We start from the raw sequence: 8,154 nt of genomic DNA, 5'->3' as shown, positions 1-8,154 counted from the left end.
CTCTCTCTCTCTCTCTCTCTCTCTCTCTCTCTCTCTCTTTCTCTCTCTCTCTCTCTTAAAATCCTTGCCTTTTTTCTTAGTACCAACTCTAAAACAGAAGGGCAAGGGCTAGGCAAATAGGGTTAAGTGACTTGCTCTGAGTCACACAGTGAGCAAGTGTTTGAGTTCAGATTTGAATCCAGGTGCTCCTGAATCCAGGCCTGATTCTCTATCTAATATCTAATGAGCCACCTAGCTGCCCCAAGCCCAGCTTCTCTTAATGCAGCCCAAGATCATGTTAGCTTTTTTTGGCTGCCATATAACTCAGTGTAATGTTGACTCATGTTGAGCTTGTGATCCATTAAAACTCTCAGCTCCTTTCCAAATACATTATTATCCAACTACATGCCCTTCATTTTATACTTGTGAAGTTGGTTTTTATAACCCAAATGTAAGATTTTATATTTGTCTCCAATGAATTTTAGATTCAGCCCAATATTTTAGCCAATCAAAACCTTTTTGGATCCTTATTCTGTCATCTAGTATTTATACCTTTTAGGTTTGTATTATCTGCAAGTTTGATGATTATATCATCTATAGGGGGGATTGGACTTGCATTTTCATTAATGTTAGGAGTTCTCAGTGAGGAACTCCTTCTGTTAATGTAGTTTTTCACCCTTTCTGCTACTTAAAGTCTTAGGAAAACACCTAGAACACTTGCCTTATCACCCAGCCAGTATGCCAGAAGTGGGATGTGAACCCAAGTGTTTCTGACTATAAAGCCAGCTCTCTTCCCATCCTACCATACTGCTTCTAATTAAATAATTGATAAGAATATTAAGTAGAGCATTGGACCAAGAACCTTGGAGCCTGCCTTCCAAGCTGACATTGAACCATTAATGACTATTCTGAGCCTAGCAGTCAACCAGTTCCTAATCCATCTAATTACATTATTGTCTAGTCTATGTCTCTCCACAAGTAATCTATATCTACAATATTCTCCTGATCTTCTAGTTTAGCTGGTCTGTTCAAAAAACAGCAACAGCGACAAAAGTAAAAACAAAAAATCAAACTATATAATCCCGGTACAATAGAGCCATGCTAGGTCTTTGTCATTAATTATTACTTCTCTTTCTCAATTTTAACAAGACATCTCTAATGATCAGGTTCGGGATTTTCCTAGGAATTAACATCAAAGTCAATGCTCCATAGTGTTTTTGATAATCAGACAAACACATGTCTCCCTCTGGTCCTAGGGGTGCCAATTTCATTCTCCGTGTTATTTTGGATCTCACCGATGGTGGCCTGGCAATCAGATCTATCAGTTAGTTGTTTTAGTATCTAAGAATAAGTCATCAGGGCAACTAAGTGGCTCAGTGGATAAAGAACCAGCCCTGGAGAGGAAAGACCTTGGGTTCATATCTAGTCGCAGGTACTTCCTACCCTAGACCTTACTCGTTGTAAAGAGCGGAGTATTTTAGGGGGAAAGGGGAAAGTAGCTGGAACAAGGTGAAGTCTGAATAGGAGTCCCTTCCTCCCTAACTGCAGCCCCCTATCATTATGAGACTAGATGGGGACTCCTTAGATATCGGGGGGCCCTGGAAAGCCACCATTGAGGGGCTGAAGGAATGAAACCCCCTCAAGGAGAAGTGAGTGATACCCCAGTTCAGCATTGGTGCAAGTCGGGGTACAAAGAAACCTCTCCCTTTCTCACAGCAGGAGGTCAGGCTAAAGGTGGAGATCAGCCTGACCAGGCTGTTGCACCACTTCCCAATCCAGTCTCCCTTAATGGCACTGATTTCTTGAGGTTTATTCTGGATCAACAAGGGTAGAGGGAATGAGGTAGGGTATTTGTTGGAAAGGGGGCTCAGGGATCCCTAAATCAGTCTGTCACTCTGGAGAGTCCCTGCCAAGTCTCAATCCTGAAGGAGAGCCAAGGGTTCCCTCAATCCAGAGTTTCTCCTGCCCAACCTAGCTAATGATGTTTCCTACGAGCTATATTGGTTGATAGTCTAGGAGGGACACTATTGGGCAAAGGCCCAAGGAAAGAGGAGTTCAGGGAACTATTCCCCAAAGGAGTCCAGTAACCCTAAACACAGTTAAGCACTGCTAGTGGGATAGGTGAATGTCAGGAAGCCAAGATGTCACTGGAGCAGGTCTCCTTTTCAAGTCTGGAAACCAAAGGTCTCTTCAGGGGATCACAGAGCTCTGATCCACATCTTTCCTCCCCAGCTCAACCCCTGAAAGACCCCCATTTAGGGTCTCCTCTCCCAGAAGTCTCTGCTGTTCCAGCAGTTACTTGGACTCTCCTTCACCCCAACATTCCAAGGTTCTTTTCAAAATGTCAGTGCCTCGCCTCATTCTTACACCCTCTTCTGCCTTGGAACCAATACTTAGTATTGGGTTTTTAGAAAAGAGTTAAAAAAAATGAGGGATGTATGATCAGGTGATTTCAATTCATCAAGTTCATCTAAGAGCTCTCTTACAATCTCCTGGTTTATACTGGATATCAGATGAATCAGGAAAGAAGAAGGCCATGTGAAGAAGGTGACATTCCAAGACCCAGAAGGAGTCTAGGACCCAGAGATGAGGAGGGAGCATTCTAGGCAGGAGGGTCAGGCTGTGCAAAGATACAAAGGAGAGAGATGAATGTTGTACATGGGGAATAGCAAGTAGACCAGTTAGCTGGGGTTCAGTAGATGAGGGAAAATACGAAGTCTGCTTGGGAGGATAGGCTCTTCCACACTGTGAATGGTATTAGGGGAGAGGGAGAAGAAAATAAGCATTTATGTAGTGCCTACTACATGCAAGATATGATGGTAAGTAAATATCTCATTTGATCCTCACAATAATCCTGCAAAGGAAGTGCTGTTGTTATCTCTATTATAAGGTAGAGAAACTGAGGCAAACATTAAATTACTTGCCCAGGGTTACACAGCCTTAAATGGCAAATAGCAGGGTTTACTTCTGACTAAATGCTTCTACAGTTGGGAATACTTGGTTTACTTTTCTTTTTTTTAAACGTTTAAATTCCTTTATTAGAAAGATCAAAAGTTGTTTATAATTCTATATATAGTTTCACAAAATTTTCATGAAGCAGGAATATAGTGATGCTATTAATATGCATGTTTTAACCAAATAGGCAATGTAACCAACACTTCTTTTTTTTAAGTCCTTACTGTCTTAGAATCAATACAGGCAGAAGAGCAGTAAGGGCTAGACAATTGGGGGTTAAGTGACTTGCCCAAGGTCACACAGCTAGGAAATATCTGAGGCCTTGAACCTAGGACCTCCTGTCTCTAGGCCTGGCTCTCAACTGAGGCACCTAGCTGCCCCCTAACCAGTACTTCTTAAATACAGGGGCAATATGACAGTTCAGGTAAACTGACTTGTAGAAAGCAGAGTTTTGACAATGCATAGACCCTACATAGAAATGGTTGGATTAGATCCTAGTTACTTATAGGGGCTAGTTATGGAGCTAGACTATCTCTGAGGACCCTTCCATTCCAAAACCATCTCATTTTACATATGAGAAAAAAAAATAAAAAAAATGCTGTCTATATGCAAGCCCACTTCCATAAAGCCAAGCTACAAGTAGAGGATTATGCCTGGCAAACCACATTCATTAGTGCTCATCAGAGTTCATATCTTTCCAAGAGCCTGCTTTGAAAAATTACTCCAGAGTCAGAAATGGCAAAGGGTCCATGCCACCAAATTCCACATGTTAGATAAGGTCCAATCCCTTCCCCCACCACATTGAACAGACAGGAAGAAGTCATTCAACTTGGAAACAAGCATCACAATGGTCCATAGAACCACTTAAGTACAAAAATATCTAACTTGCATTTTTGCATGACTATCTGCAGTGTGACCAAGTACTTTGGGTGTGAGTACACAAACACAAAATATAGAAACATTAAAAAGTTTTTTAATAGTCTTTACTTTTAATTTTTTTATGATTTATTTTTTCAGTTGCATGTAGAAACAATTTTTGACAATTATTTTTTGACATTTTGAAATTCAGATTTTCTCCCTCCCTATACTCACCTAGGTGGTGAATGGTCTTATATAGGTTCTACCCACACTTTTATGTAATACACATTTCCATATTGCTCATGTTCTGATAGAAGACATATATTACATATACAAGAGAAATCTCATTAAGGAAATATAGTGGAAGATGGCGTGCTTTGATATGCACTCAGACTCCCACAGTTCCTTCTTTGGCTGTTGGACAGCATTTTTATCATGACTCAGTCCCTTGTGGTTGGTTACCTTGGAGACTTGCTTTGCTGATAATGGTTTAGAGACCTTCACAGCTGATGATTGAATAATATTTCTATTACTGAATACATTATTCATCTGATTCTTCTCACTTCACTTTGCATCAGTTCATATAAGTCTGTCCAGGTTTTTCTGAACTCATCCTGTTCATCATTCCTTATGATGTCATAGTGTTCCATTACAACCACATAGAAAGGTGTTGGTTTGCCAGTGATATTGCATCATGGGGGGAAGCGGCTTGCATCAAAGGAGGCTGCTATCTCCCAAAATTTGGGACTTGTTTTACCAACACCCATACAGGTCCAAATAAGCCTTAAGTAAGGCTTGTGCTGGTTGTGACTTTAATTTTTTTTAAAAGTAGATTTCTGAAGGAATTGCTTAGCAGTATCAGACAGATTCAGGTTCACAAGAACAATTCCTTGTTCACTCATATTAAGTTGTGTGTCTCATTGGGCTCAGTGACAGAGAAGGGGCTTCTCCATTGGCGATGATTCCATTTGTGGTAACTGTAGAATTTGACTTGCCATACTGTCTCAAAGATTCCAATATCAGCAAAAAGGCATGCTTATCTGGATGGGTTGTAGCTCCCCATTTTTTGTAGGGAATACTCCTGTGTCATATATTTCTATGCAATTTAAACCCCATCAGACTCTTTGAGATTTCAGTCCTAAAGGGGCAAGTACACCACCATAGACCCTACATAGAAATGGTTGGATTAAATCCTAGTTACTTATAGGGGCTAGTTATGGAGCTAGACTATCTCTGAGGACCCTTCCATTCCAAAAGTAGGAGACATTCTTCCAAAGGAGACATTCTTCACTTGAAGAGTGAAGGGCTTGATTTTCACCTCCACCTTGTAAGAATAACCAGTGAACAGCTTGCTGGTCCAAGTCTGACCAAAGTGTTGCTCATCCACTTAAACAAAAACAAAAGCTTTACTTTCCGTCTTAGAATCAGTACTGTGTATTGGTTCTTTTTTAAAAATATATTTATTGGGGGCAGCTGGGTAGCTCAGTGGATTGAGAGCCAGGCCTAGAGACGGGAGGTCCTAGGTTCAAATCTGGCCTCAGACACTTCCCAGCTGTGTGACCCTGGGCAAGTCACTTGACCCCCATTGCCTACCCTTACCACTCTTCCACCTATAAGTCAATACACAGAAGTTAAGGGTTTAAAATTAAAAAAAAAATATATATATATATATATATATTTATTTATTTAGAATATTTTTCCATGGTTACATAATTTATGTTTTTTCCCACCCCTCTTCCCTCTCCCCCTCCCAGAGCTGATGAGCAATTCCACTGGGTTATACATGTATCATTGTTCAAAACCTATTTACATATTATTTGCAATAGAATGATCTTTTAACGCCAATATCCCAATCATATCCCCATCGAACCACATGATTGATCATATGCTTTTCTTCTGCATTTCCACTCTGTGAATGTGAAACCCTCTACTCCCTTATATGATTATAATAGTATTTGCCTTTATAATTATTTTCATAACACAATCGTTAGTTTTGGAGTTAATAGTCAAATAATATTGTTTGTTTTATATAAGAAAAACATAGTTTAGGGTGGTATCAAGTCTTGTTTATGTCTTAACCTTAAGCCTTTAACCCCAAAAGTTCCAAACAAGCCCACCACACTCTGTTTCAAAATCATAAGACAGGAGGTAAAGGGCTACTCTTGGATCTGAGTATCTCAGAGGGAAAATGTCAGTCATACATTCATCCATCTAACTGCTAACTCCTAGTTGTCAGCATTAAAGAACCATTAGATCCTAATAACCCTTTACTGAAAAGGTTGGTAATAATAATAGACATAAAGTTACCACCCATAGTATTTTCTTAGCTTGTTCAGCACTTGCACGATCTGTCTATGTGAAAAATTTTGTATTCAGTCTATCTTTTATGACAGGATGTCATCAGATTTCTATTTAAAAAAGGCTATCTCCTAAGGCTTGGGGTCTCTGGTTCTGATGGGACCAGGGTCTGGCTTTATTGTGAGGTGGACCTCCTCTCAATAAACCTATTATTTAGCTTGGGGTTTTGTAATTGGTGTGATAAATTTAAACCACAACTCCCACAGTTCTTTTACTGGATATGGATAGCATTCTTTCTCATAAGTTCCTCTGGATTGTCTTGGATCATTGCATTGCTGCTAGTAGAAAAGTCCATTACATTCAATTGTGCCACACTGTATCAGTCTCTGTACAATGTTCTGGTTCTGCTCCTTTCACTCTGCATCAATTCCTGGAGGTCGTTCCAGTTCACATGGAATTCCTCCAGTTCATTATTTCTTTCAGCACAATAGTATTCCATCACCATCAGATACTACAATTTGTTCAATTTTTCCCTAATGGATGGACATCCCCTCATTTTCCAATTTTTTGCCACCAAGAAGAATATGGTTGTATATATTTTTGCAAAAGTATTTTTCCTTATTATCTCTTTGGAGTACAAACCCAGCAGTGGTATGGTTGGATCAAAGGGCAGGCAATCTTTTTAGCACATAATTCCAAATTGCCCTCTAGAACGGTTGGACCAATTCACAATACCACCAGTAGTGTATTAGTGTCCCAGTTTTTCCACATCTTCTCCAACATTTATTACTTTCCTTTGCTGCCATATTGGCCAGTCTGTTAGATGTGAGGTGATACCTCAGAGTTGTTTTTATTTGCATTTTTCTAATCAGGAGGGATTTAGAACACTTTTTCATGTGATTATTGATGGTTTTGATTTCTTCATCTGAGAACTGCCTATTCATATCCCTTGACTATTTGTTGATTGGGGAATGGCTTGATTTTTTGTAAATTTGACTTAGTTCCTTATATATTTGGGAAATTAGACTTTTGTAAGAGTTTTGTCATAAAGATTTTTTCCCCCAGTTTGCTACTTTCCTTCTAATTTTGGTTACATTGGTTTTGTTTGCATAAAAATCTTGTTAATTTGATGTAATCAGAATCATTTGTTTTACATTTTGTAATGTTCTCTATCTCTTGCTTGGTCTTAAATTCCTTCCTTTCCCACAGATCCGACAGTATGTTCACCTAATTTATTCATGATTTCATTCCCTATATTTAAGTCATTTCCCCATTTTGAATTTATCCTAGTATAGGGACTGTGTGTTGGTTCTAAGGCAGAAGGGCAGTAAGGGCTAGGCAATGGGGGTTAAGTGACTTGCCCAGGGTCACACAGTTAGGAAATGTCTGAAGCCAGATTTGAACCAAGGACCTCTGGTCTCTAGGTCTGACTCTTCACTGAACTACCTAACTGCCTCCAAATGCCTATCTATTTTGAAATGGATAGGACCATCATTACACTGGATTCAGGGGGTGATGGGGAGGTGCAGGAGGCTAAGGAGGTCCCCCATAGCTGAGTGCAATGTACTGGAGATGTGGGGGCGGACAGGGGAGAGAGGTATCTGTGGCCCAGCAGCAAGACTGGAGTGGATGGAGAGAAAGAGGAAGGAGGGGAAGGAGAAGAGATTGCAATTAGCTCCCTGTTTACCTTTTAAAACCTTTAGATTTGCACACTATCTTGAGAGCTGTCTTTTAAACTCACCATATCCATCTTGAGTGGAGAGCAAGTCATCTCTCCCCCTCATCAGCAATTTGATCATTTCTATGAAATTCTTTTTTTTTTTTAAACCCTTACTTTCTGTCATAGTCATAACTCTTAAGAAAAAAGGAAAAAGGCTAGGAAATTGGGGTTAAATGACTTGCTCAGGGGGAGTGTGTGAGGTCAGATTTGAACCCAGGACCTCCCATTTCCAGATCTGGCTCTCTATCCACTGAGCCATCTTGCTGTCCTTCCAAAGTATGATTCAAAGAGATTGAACCTTGTACTTTACATTGCACAATCTGTTTCTTGAATATAAACCCTAT

At 39.9% G+C, this 8,154-nt stretch overlaps 1 pseudogene; it reads right to left on the bottom strand.

Moving 5' to 3' along the window:
* Nucleotides 1-4,666: 4,666 nt before the first annotated feature.
* LOC123255714 lies at nucleotides 4,667-7,640 on the bottom strand (annotated as a pseudogene).
* Between the last annotated feature and the right edge of the window lie 514 nt (nucleotides 7,641-8,154).

This window comes from Gracilinanus agilis, unplaced genomic scaffold (assembly GCF_016433145.1).
Source record: "Gracilinanus agilis isolate LMUSP501 unplaced genomic scaffold, AgileGrace unplaced_scaffold50468, whole genome shotgun sequence".
Taxonomy (NCBI): Eukaryota; Metazoa; Chordata; class Mammalia; order Didelphimorphia; family Didelphidae; genus Gracilinanus; species Gracilinanus agilis.
This window is presented reverse-complemented; position numbering and strand designations above follow the sequence as displayed.